We start from the raw sequence: 12,726 nt of genomic DNA on the forward strand, positions 1-12,726 counted from the left end.
AACTATATGTCTTTACTAAATTTCAGGCTTTTGAAAAAAATTTATCAACTTGTCATATTTACTATGTTAGTTATTTTCTTTAGGTTTGTGCCATCTGCCAATTTAAACAATGTCTTCCTAAATCCAATTTTTTTGAAAAGACGAGGTTGAAGAGAGAGATTTACTAAATTGATCTCTTTCTTTGTATTCCCAGAGTCTAGCAATATTTAGTGACAATGAACTGATATTTATGTAATGATGAATCCTTAGTTAGGGGACTCCAGTTCATTCATCACTAGATTTTCAGTTGGAGTGGTTAACTATCTATGAATTTATTTAAATGATTTATGTTTGTTTGTTGCTCAATCGTGTCCGACTCTGCAACCCCATGGACTGTAGCCTGACAGGCTTCTTAGTCCATGGGATTCTCCAGGCAAGAATACTAGAGTGGGTTGCCATTCCCTTCTCCAAAATGATTTATGATTGAGCTCAGATTTTTTTCAAATATCTGAAGTAGAATCTCACTAATGACTTACCATTGATAATGCCTTTTAATCAGTTCCTCTTGCTTCCATCTTCTTCCTATTTCTATTCATCCCGTTTCCTCTTGTTAGATAAAATTTCCTAAGACTCAACTCTGATTAAAATATTGACCAACAGAGAAGCCATATCTAGTGTAAGAGCCTCATTACTAGTTGCACCACATTCATCATAAATTTTTCTTATCTGTCCAATCAAAACTGATGAAATCCTCTGAATTTAATGTTTTTAACCATTCTTAAACTTCTGAAGTTAAATGCAACCCTCTTAAATTACAGATCCCTGACTTCTTGTTGTTTAGTCTCTATGCTGTGTCCAACTCTTTTGCAACCTCATGGACTATAAACCACCAGGCTCCTCTGTCCATGAAATTTCCAAGGCAAGAATACAGCAGTGGGTTTCTATTTCCTTCACCAAGGGATTTTCCTGACCCAGGGATCGAACCTGGGTCTCCTGCGTTGGCAGGCAGATTCTTTATCAGTGGCTTACCTCTGTTGTAAATGACAACAGTTATCAATTACTATGTTGGATGGAATTTAGAGATCAGCACTTTATACAAAATAAAAGTTATACTAATAAAGCTTTCATAATTTCTACTTAATAGTTCCATCTGGAAAGTAAAGCCAGGATTTAAACCCAGGTCTAGCTCACTAAATTAGTGTGTTTGTAATTGTTCTACTTTTTCCTGTAACCTCCCAGAGTATTTTGTCATTTACTTGCATTTCTTCCTTTTATAGTGATACCTAGAGTTATACCCAAGTTCTTTAGACAGTTCATAGGGAAAAGAAAAAAATTCTTCCCTCTTTCTCTTTGTTGTGGCTTTCTCTAATTTCTCCACTGCTCACACTGTCCTCCCCTTTTTTTTCCAAACCTTTCTTCCTCTATCTCTTCCTTTCACTCAATTTATAGTTAAACACTGGATTAAAAATAGTTAACTTTTCAAATTTTCTCATCAAAAATTGAGGAAGAGTTGGCCCAATTTTCCCTTATTTATTATTTTTCCTCACATTATCCTTAATTTCCTGAACTGATGCTTAAAATGTCATGAATAAAACACTGGGTAGTTCCAAATAGTAATACTTGTTTTACTGTTAGTTTTAATTTGATCATACCATTGAAGTTTCTCTAGTTTCTTTACTTTAGTCTTTTTATCTATTAATTAATAATTTGGCAATAATTTTGAAAAAAGCAAATTATTGGTTGATAGCCAGAAACTAGTTTTGTAAATAATAATTTAAGCATGCTTTGTTTGTACCTCAGAAGTTTCTGTCAGGTGTAATCAAAAGTTGTCTTTTAACCATTTCTGTTTCCCAATATGCTTCACCAAGTATCTCTAAAATAAAACACGGACTACAGAAATGGTAAACACTATATACTTGGGATGGAATTCCAGCTGAGCTATTTAAAACCCTAAAAGATGATGCTATTAAAGTGCTGCACTCAAAAAAAAAAAATAAAGTGCTGCACTCAATATGCTATCAAATTGGGAAAACATCAGGGGCCACAGGACTGGAAAAAAGTCAGCTTTCATTCCAATCCCAAAGAAGGGCAATGCCAAAGAATGTTTAAGTGTTAGTTGCCCAGTTGTGTCAGACTCCTTGCGACCCTATGGACTATAACCCACCAGGCTGCTCTGTCCATGGAATTCTCCAGGCAAGAATACTAGAGTGGGAAGCCATTCCCTTCTCCAGGAGATCTTCCCAACCCAGGGATCAAACCTGGATCTCCTGCATCACAGGCAGTTTCTTTACTATCTGAGACACCTGGGGAGCCCAAAGACACTGGGCACAGCCTAAAGGGAAAGGTCCCCCTGAGACTCGAACTCAGATCTCTGGATTCAGAGTCCAGAGTGCTCACCATTATACCATGGAACTACGGTATGCTGTATGATGTCTTTCAGTTTTAGTGGTTGGCTGGCTGGTTAGCTTTTGAGACCTCATTCACATGTCATCCAACGTCAGGTCATGTGTCTTTCTTAAGGAGGCTTGATTGTATTAAATCTCTTAATGTGTGTGTGCTTTGCAAAGAACAGTTTGAGATGAGACTAATCCTCAAGTGAATGTGTTTCTCAAGCATCCTCCTGGGTCACATTGACAAATGTCCCACTGCCATAAGCAAGGCTCATGCCCAAGATTGTACTGGAGAAATTGATAGACACACCAATTTCATTAGTCTGTTTATTCATAAATGCATTAGCTCATTTTGCTACCTAGAGAGAAGTGTCAGCATGTCAGGAAGTCAGATGATCATATTATCCTTGGGATTTAGACATGAAGAGTACAGAATGCATGGATCAAAGAACAGAGGACATTGAATATCCAGACAGCTCAGCAAAAGCTGCCTGAAGGCATGTCTACCTTTAGCAGAACAATGCATAGATAAGTCAGTGTGGACATATCCTGGTGCCAATAGCAAAATGTGATCATAGACTCTTTCCTGGAATGAAGATGCTGCCCTGCAGAGGTGATTTTTTGTTCTGATAATAAATTCTGGCTAAATCTATGCAAATCATTATAGTTAACTCACACTAAGTATGTATCTTTATATACAAGCACAAGCTTCTGTACACACAAAACCCAGCTAGTCCTGATTAAAGTTGTTAAACAAACACTGATACTTGAATGTTGGATTCATTCTCTTGGAAAGATACTCTTGTTTGTCTTTTCGGTCTTCCTTCAAGTCAAAAGTGGATGTGACTAAGGCTGTTCATATGTAATTCAGGTTTGAATGGAAGCTTCTGGTGCCTACAATATAACTTTACTTTTGCTCTGATGAGTCTGAATGTCACATGAATAAAACTGACACAACTAAATGAACATTTATTTAAGAGATTTTTACCACGAAAATGTCTATCTTAAATCAAGCATATAATCAATAGACAAACTGAGTATTATAATTTATTATGTCTCCTGTCTTTTTAAAATAATCCTCATAGATGACAAATAGTCTCTAAACATAACTATCAAGTGTTTTGTTCTCTGTGCACCTAGAAACTATGCTATTAGCAGTTCTTAAAAATAAAAAAGAAAAGCCTCATCTACGGCTCTGTTACTCTAATTTCACGTAAAATAAAAATGAAAGACTTTTATCAATATATATATATATGTCATTAAAAGAGTGCCTTTCATTGCTTCTAATTACTGGCAAGGCTTTATTCAAAATAAGCCATTTATTCAATAAACTTTTAGTGTTTTTGTATAGGCAAAATATACACAATCTCATAAAAATACTTATGTATTCTGAAACAATGTAATAGCATTATTCCATTTTACCATATATTTATTCATTCTATTGTACTATCACAGAAAGCTCTCTCTAACATTCAACTTCAGTGTTTGCATGTATATTCAAAATATATACGTGCATATTAGCACATGTGTAAATTAACCTATGATTGTTTCCTGCAAAATCTATTTTTAAAATAATATTTTTTCTCTTTTCAAAAATAATTAGTGTCCAAAATAGTGTTCTCCACTTAGAATATATTTATTTTGCACTATAGCAGAATATCTATCTTTGAAAGAAAAATTCACAACCCACTATATATCTAGGGTTTATGAAGATTGGGAGACTCTCAGCTTTACTAAAAAGCATCATCCCCTTAGTTACTAGATGATATCCATTAATGTGCCATTCATATTCAGACATTTATTTGTCTTAAATCAAATTTTGATGTCACATATAACAGGGATATTCTGACCATGGATAAATTTAACATTCTGTTTCAATTCTATTCTAGTTTAGTCCTGTAAAAGTTTATTAGGAAGAAAAATGACTCATCCACTTTTATTTAGATGGTTGAAGCTTAATTTCTTTGTCATTGTGGGACCAAAGTCATCCTTTTCCTGCTAACTGTGTGCTAGGATGATGGTAAGCTTTTTTTTTTTATTAGTTGGAGGCCAATTACTTCACAACATTTCAGTGGGTTTCGTCATACATTGATATGAATCAGCCATAGATTTACACGTATTCCCCATCCCGATCCCCCCTCCCACCTCCCTCTCCACCCGATTCCTCTGGGTCTTCCCAGCGCACCAGGCCCGAGCACTTGTCTCATGCATCCCACCTGGGCTGGTGAGCTGTTTCACCATAGATAGTATACATGCTGTTCTTTTGAAATATCCCACCCTCACCTTCTCCCACAGAGTTCAAAAGTCTGTTCTGTATTTCTGTGTCTCTTTTTCTGTTTTGCATATAGGGTTATCGTTACCATCTTTCTAAATTCCATATATATGTGTTAGTATGTTGTAACGTTCTTTATCTTTCTGGCTTACTTCACTCTGTATAAGTGAGGCTTATACATGGTAAGCTTTTAAAGCGCATCCCACTTGCATGGACAGTTCACAGCATGGGTTTTTGCTTTCTTCCAGGTCAGCTGGGATTTGTCTCTCAGATGTCCATTTTTTCTACTAGTAAGAGAAAACACCTTTTAAAGGACTAATGTGATGACATCCACCTGGATACTCATCTTATTTTAAGATCAACTGTGCAGTATAACATAACCTAATCATGGAGTGACATTTTCATCTTTACAGAGGATTATGCAGGGCACATACACCAGAAGGAGGAAGTCTTAGGGGACATCTTAGTGTGCCACCAGACCTTAATGACAGAATGTTAATGTAGGTGTGAGAAATGTTCTTGTAAAATTTGATCTCTAAAAAAATGCAACATTTTGGAAGAATTTGAAAGGATATGTCTGATTGTACAACTGAAAATTGAAAATGTAAGGGCTGATAGGAATACAAAATGTGAGGATCTTACCATCTATTCTGTTTCCCTAATTGATTTCATGGCATCTTTGTAACAAGACAGCCTATGTCAGATATTTATCAAACTGTTTATTTCATAAATGGGTGCTCACTTTTCCCCGTAAACTAATACTGCATTGCATGGGCCATTCACATTAAATCAATCTTCTTCAACAGCTTCCTCAATTTCGTCTCTTACTAAAAGCAATGTGTTCACAATTCACACAGATTCTGGATTCTCTCTTCATATTTCATTTCTTCTAATGGACTAAGCCCATTCTTTCATGAGCTCATTATTGTTTTATAACATCTTGCTAAATATGTCCTCTATATATTAACCAATATACACTATTAACCTAATTTTTTTTTCTTAAGCTCTTTCCTTATAGTTACAAATTCATTGGGTTTTTGATTGCATGTCAAGATAAGAAGGCAGCAAGGTAACCAAATAAGTTGTCCTCATTTAATGTATATGAATTTATTTCTTATTTCCCATATCAGGTTCTTGTCAACTTCTCTGGTGTCTCATGTGGTAAAGAATCTGTTTGCAATGTAGGAGACCCAAGTTCAACCCCTGGGTCAAGAAGATCTCCTGCAGAAGGGAATGGCAATCCCTTCCAGTATGCTCGCCTAGGAAATTCCATGGATAGAAGACCCTGGTGAGCTACAGTCCATGGGTTGGCAAAGTCAGACACAAATGAGAGACTAAGCATACGCATATCAGCTTCTTACCACTTACAAGCTGACTGCTAAACCACTGCCATATGTATCAGTTTTTTTGTTCTTGTTACATCCACTACTTGAGGCGAATTCTATACTCATTTTACATGCTCACTGTCACTGGGGTTCACTTCACGACACAGGACCCTAGACTTCTGGAGGTTCTACTATCTTGTGTTATACCCCATCTGGGTGGCCTTCAAGGATGCTACAGAAGGAAGGAGGTAATGAAGATAATGGGCTTCCCTGGAGGCTCAGATGGTAAAGCCTGCAATTTGGGAGACCCAGGTCCAATCCCTGGGTCAGGAAGATCCCCTGGAGAAGGAAATGGCAACCCATTCCAGTACTCTTGCCTGGAAAATTCCATAGATGGAGAAGCCTAGTGGGCTACAGTTCATGGGGTCGCAGAGTCGGACACGACTGAGCGACTTTATTTTCACTCTCAATGAAGATAATGGTGACCTCCTTCAAAAGGTCCCATGCACACTGCTTCACTCACTGCCCCCAACCCTGCAGCAGGCCACCCCGACCCACACCTCCACCAGAGACTCCTGTACCCTGACAGGCAAGTCTGGCTCAGTCTCCTGTGGGGTCACTGCTCCTTTCTCCCGGATCCTGGTTGCACAAGGTTTTGTTTGTGCCCTCCAAAAGTCTGTTTCCCCAGTCCTGTGTAAGTTCTAGAATCAAATCCCACTGACCTCCAAAGTCAAATTCCCTGGGGTTCTCAGTCCCTTTGCTAGATCCCCACGTTGGGAAATCTGTTGTGGGTCCTAAAACTTTCTTAATTGTGCAATAATTTATTTTGTATAATTGCTCTGCAGCTTGTGGGTCATCTACTCAGTGGCTCTGTGGTGGGGTTAATGGTGACCTCCTTCAAGAGGGCTTATGCCACATGATGTGTGACCCAGGTCTGCTGCACCCAGAGCCCCTGCCCCTGTGGCAGGCCACTGCTGACCTGTACCTCTGCAGGAGATGCTCAAACATGCAAAAGGAGGTCTGACTCAGTCTCTGTGGGCCACGGGTCCTGGTGCACACAAGGTTTTGTTTGAGACCTCCAAGCATCTCTGGCGGGTACGGGATTTGATTCTAAATGTGTTACACCCCTCCTACAATCTTGCTGGGGCTTATCCTTTGTGCTTGGACATTGATGTGTCCATTTTGTGGGATCCAACATTCTCCTGTCAATGGTTGTTCAGCAGTGAGTTGTAATTTTGGAGTTCATAGTCACAGCTATGTTTTTTCCAGTATTCAATTATGGATGTGAGAGTTGGACTATAAAGAAAGCTGAGCACTAAAGAATTGATGCTTTGAACTGTGGTGTTGGAGAAGACTCTTGAGAGTCTCTTGGACTACAAGGAGATCCAACCAGTCAATCCTGAAAGTCCTGAATATTAATTGAAAGGACTGATGCTGAAGTTGAACCACTAAACTTTGGCTACCTAATGCGAAGAACTGACTCATTGGAAAAGACCCTGATGCTGGGAAAGATTGAAGGCAGGAAAAGGAGACGACAGAAGATGAAATGGCTGGATGGCATCACTAACTTGATGGACATGAGTTTGAGCCAGCTCCAGGAGTTGGTGATGGACAGGGAGGCCTGGTGTGCCACAGTCCAGGGTCACAAAGAGTCAGATGCAACTGAACTTAACAAGCAACATCAGGGCTCTATTTTTAAAATAGAAATTGAAAAAAAGTGAAAGTGAAATGGTTACTCCCTCAGTCGTGTCCTACTCTTTGTGACCCTATGGACTGTAGTCCACCAGGAGCCCCTGTCCATGGAATTCTCCAAGCAAGAATACGGGAGTGTGTTGTCATTCCTTTCTCCAGGGGAGATTCTCGACCCAGGAATTGAAGCCGGTCTCCTTTTTTGCAGGCAGATTCTTTACCGTCTGAGCCAATAAGGAAGCCCTAGTGAGAAAAAGTAACCAGACATAAATTAAAACTGTATCATCTCATTTACATGCCTTCAAAAGCAGTCAGACTGATCCATGGTGCTGTGAATCCAGACAGTGGTTACCTTTGGGGAAAGGTATTTGATGAAGAGGAGACATGAGGGTGGTTGCTTCTACGTGGTTCTGTTTCTTGATGTTGATTGCAGTTCAGTTCCTGAAAGCTCGTTGAGCTGTACCTTTTCATTTAAGCATTTTTTTTTTGTCAGTACCCATTTAGTGTTTCAATATAATTGTAATGATAGAATATAAAACAAAATGAATACTTGAAAGCTGAATACCTGGTTAAAACTATTGATTTCCCAGCCTGAGATGACAACTTACTGTAAGGTCACTGTTATAAAATTTAAACAAGTTTATCTGCCTATGCCATAGCTTTTTTAATATGTAAAATGTTATTTACAGTCTATCCTTTGATTTAGTAAAAATTTAAGTTATGTGATCTATGAGGTGGAGCTTCATGTATTATTTGCTTTTAAGGGAGCCCACAACTCCTCCTCCCTAACATACACACAAATAAATAACACACAACACAAAAATAAAATACTTCTGGGAGTAGATACATTCAAGGCTATTAATTGTGTCAATATGCCATGGGTTTGAACTTTACATATGATAATGAATTCTTGTTGAAGTGTATTCTTTTTTTCTCTTGGTCCTGAATGGATGTACTATTAAAAAAGGATTATGCCTAGTTTTTTCTTGGAAACAATCCTTTAGAAAGGCCTGCACTGGGAAGATTAGGTCAGCCATTCTCTGAGCTGAAGGTGAATCTCTAGTTCCTCTTTTGATTTTCTTTAGAGCTGTCACTGGGCATATGCCTCTTTGTGACTACTGTTACAGTTCTTATCAAATTGATGTGGTACTGCTGGCAAAAGGAAAAGAAACTGCTAAGGTTGGCCTGAGCCAAAGAAAAATAAACCTTTAGATCAGCCTGGTCTGGCACATCAGGGTTTTAGACTACCTTTTAGCAAGAAAGTGAAAAGAATATGGCCTGATGTTCTTTAATCTGTGAATTTTTACATAGTTTTAAAAACCTGAACTCAGGGATGCTTCGATTAGAATAAAATTTTGGTTTTATGATCAAGAATCTAGTCCAATTCACTAATACCAAAAGGATTTATGGTATTATGTTTTGTTGTTTTTGTTGTTTAGTCACAAAGTCAAGTCCGACTCTTTTGTGACCCCATGGACTGTAGCCCACCAGGCTCATCTGTCCCTGGGATTTTCCAGGCAAGGATATTGGAGTGGGTTCTCATTTCCTTCCCCAGGTGACCTTCCTGACCCAGGGATCAAACCAGTGTCTGCTGCATTGACAGCCGGATTCTTTACTGCTGAGACACCAGGGAAGCCCTCCCTTATGGTATTATATAAATAGCTATTTCTGGTAGACACGTGCAAATTCATACATTTTCATAATATAACAAAACAGAATCTTAACACATGTTTACAGACTGAATTTACCTATGTTTTAGAATATTAATTTTCAAATAGTTCTTCCCAGATCACGAATTACTGAATAATATGTCCCAAGTGAAGTAAGAATTACTGAGTTACCAAAGTTCCAGCTAAAATGATTTTTTCTTTCTTCACTCCATTCAATGGCTAGGACCACTTGAAATTTTTATAAACTTTGCATCTTTAATGCTTTCCTTAGATAGGTGAGATCACTTCACTTCAAGAGAAAATTAAATTTCAAGGAACTGAGCTAGAATGATAGCTTAAAAAAAAAAAAAAAATGAGTTTCTGGGGTTTGACCATAGGTAAGATCAACATTTCAGCAATTTCTGACTGTGTTCCATGCATTTTATCTCATCAACAAAGACCGCAGATGGCCCTCCTTGGCAATTCTACTCACCCATCCCAGAATTATTGTCTCTTCATAGCATCAGCAGTGGTTCTCTCTTATTCTTCCTGTCTCATTTTAGTTTTTCCATACTATAACATTTTTTGTTGAAAGGACTTTCTTTTTCTTTTTGCCTTTTTAGTAATGTTTTTAATGGGCTGCACTTCTGTGGTAGCTCAAACGGTGAAGAATCTGCCTACAATGCAGGACACCCAGTTTCGATCCCTGGTTCAGGTAGATCCCCTAGAGAAGGGAATGGCTACCCATTTCAGTATTCTTGCCTGAAAAATCCCATTGACAGAGGAGCCTGGCGGGCTATAGTCCATGGGGTCACAAAGAGTCAGACGCTAATGAGTGACTGCAGCTGCTGCTGCTGCTAAGTCTCTTCAGTCGTGTCTGACTCTGTGAGACCCGATGGATGGCAGCCCACCAGGCTTCACCGTCCCCGGGATTCTCCGGGCAAGAGCACTGGAGTGGGCTGCCATTTCCTTCTCCAACTGAGTGACTAAGCACATAGAATATGGTTTATGAGTTACAGCGTTGGTTATTAAATTTTAATGTAAGAATATGCTAAAGAACTAATTTAAATGCAAATTCTTATAAAGACTCTGAAAAAAGTAGTCTTACACTAAAGAATGTCTGTATTTAATAGTTATTACAGATTATTTGAGTACAGTGATTTCCACAGCATATTTTGAGATTTAGTGTATGATGGGTCAGAAATAGGTTGAAAATTAACCTAGTTAGCAGTAGATATTTCATTTTTAGAGTTTGAGGTTGAAAATCTAGCAGATAATAGGGTTTGATATTGCTTTCTTTGTACATCTTGCTTATAGTGTCCATGGAGTGTTGTTTTAGGGGAAAAATTGTGTAATCTTGTTTTTCTAGTTACTAAATAATTAGTATCTCAAGGACGTGATTGTTATTGTTCTATTCATTACTTTTTCCAGTGACCGAATCTGGGAAATTAACATTTGGGAGTTAAAAATACTATGTAAATAATAGGGCATGTGACACCACCTTTGTAGAGATTACATTAGTATCATCACAGGACATTTTGTGTTTAGTAATTTTGCATCAGATACATTTTTCAAAGGAAAAAAAATGACCTACTCAAGATTTAAAATAGTAATAAAATTTGTATTTTTTTGTTTTGTCTCTATTTTTGTATTTCCTTCCTTCTTCCCCCTCTTCCTCCCTCTCATTCTCTCCCTTTCTTTTTTACTTTTTCTTTCTTTCTGCCTCAGTAACAGCCACCACAGTGATTATCACTATATAGGTAGGTATTCTGTAAGTGTCTGTGAATGAACAATTAAATAAATTAGTAAATGATACAATATCATAATTCCATATGCTTAGTTAAATTATATTGACTCCCTAAAGGAGACTGACTTATTACTGTACTTGGTTGAATATTGTCTCCTCAAAAATTCATGTCCTCTAGAAGTTGTAAATTAGAACTTATTTGAAAACGTGGTTCCTGTATATGTAATCAAGTCAAAATGAAGTTGTACTGGATTAGGTTGGGGCTTAAATCTGTTATGAATGGTGTCCTTATAAAAAGAAAGAAATCTGGACACAGACACACATGAACATAGTTGAAAAACAGCCATGGGAAGATGGAGACAGTAATTGAAGTAATAATACTATAAGTTAATGATACTAAAGAGAGTTTGTAGCCAACAGAAGCCAGGAGAGAAGCATGGAAATTACATATATATGTATATATATATATACACACATACACACATAATTGACTTAAATATTATGTTAGTTGCAGGTGTACAACAGTGTCATTCAATATTTTTATACATTACAAAATAACCACAATAGGCCTAACCACCATCTGTCACCATACATAGTTATTATAGTACTTTTGACTATATTCCCAATGCTCTGTATATTTCATTCCAGTGACTTACTTTATAGTATAACTGGAAGCTAAAATCTCTTGATGTCCCTTACTTATTTCAGTCACCCCCCCAACCCTTTCCACTCTGGCAACCAACTGTGTGTTCTCTGTATTAGTCTGTATCTGTTTCTTTTTTTTTAATGCTTTTTCCTTTCAAAACAATTTTTTTAGGTTACCCATATACATAAAATCATACAGTATTTGTCTTTCTCTGTCTAAATTGTTTCCTTTAGCATAATACCCACAATAGCCATCCATGTTGTTGAAAATGGCAAGATTTCATTCATCTTTTATAACTAATATTGCATTGTGTATATATACAATATATTCCTTATCTACTCATCTAATAACAAGTCATCTAATGGGAAGTTAGGTTGCTTCATATCTTGGCTATTACGAATAATGCTGCAGTGAATATAGGAGGGTATGCGTGAGCGTATGCATTCTAAGTCACTTCAATCATGTCTTACTCTTTGAAACCCTATGGTCTGTAGCCCACAAAGCTCCTCTGTCCATTGGATCTTCCAGGCAAGAATACTGGAGTGGGTTGCCATGCCCTTCTCCAGGGGATCTTCCCGACCCATGAATCAAACTGGTGTCTCCTGAATTGGCAGGAAAGTTCTTTACCAATAGTGCCAGCTGGGAAGCCCATAGAGGTGTAAGTATCTTTTCAAATTAGTTTTTTTTTGTTTCTCCAGAAAAATACCCGGAAATGGGATGGAGCATGGAAAATATTCCCTGGATTCTAGAGAGAGTTTGCATTTACCGATTATGGTCCTCTAGCTTCCGGTGTTATTGAGTCCAACTTGCTCTTCCTGCTGCACAACAGGCCAATGAATTGGAAGGACAAGGTATTAAGGCAATGAATATGACTTTATTTGGATAGCTGTCAGACCAAGAAGATTGAAGACTAATGTCTCAAAAATAACCATTTTATTGAGGTTTGGATGCCAGATTCTTTTATAGAACAGAAATGCTGGAGAGATGAGGAAACAAAGTAAAAGCCCATTAATCTTGCAATATCTCCTA

General features: G+C 37.7%; 1 non-coding gene across 1 annotated transcript; it reads right to left on the reverse strand.

The window, feature by feature from the left end:
- Positions 1 to 2,321: 2,321 nt before the first annotated feature.
- On the reverse strand, positions 2,322 to 2,393 carry TRNAQ-CUG. Its single transcript has one exon. It is a non-coding gene; the product is annotated as a tRNA-Gln (tRNA).
- Between the last annotated feature and the right edge of the window lie 10,333 nt (positions 2,394 to 12,726).

This window comes from Cervus canadensis, chromosome 9, assembly GCF_019320065.1.
Source record: "Cervus canadensis isolate Bull #8, Minnesota chromosome 9, ASM1932006v1, whole genome shotgun sequence".
Taxonomy (NCBI): domain Eukaryota; kingdom Metazoa; phylum Chordata; class Mammalia; order Artiodactyla; family Cervidae; genus Cervus; species Cervus canadensis.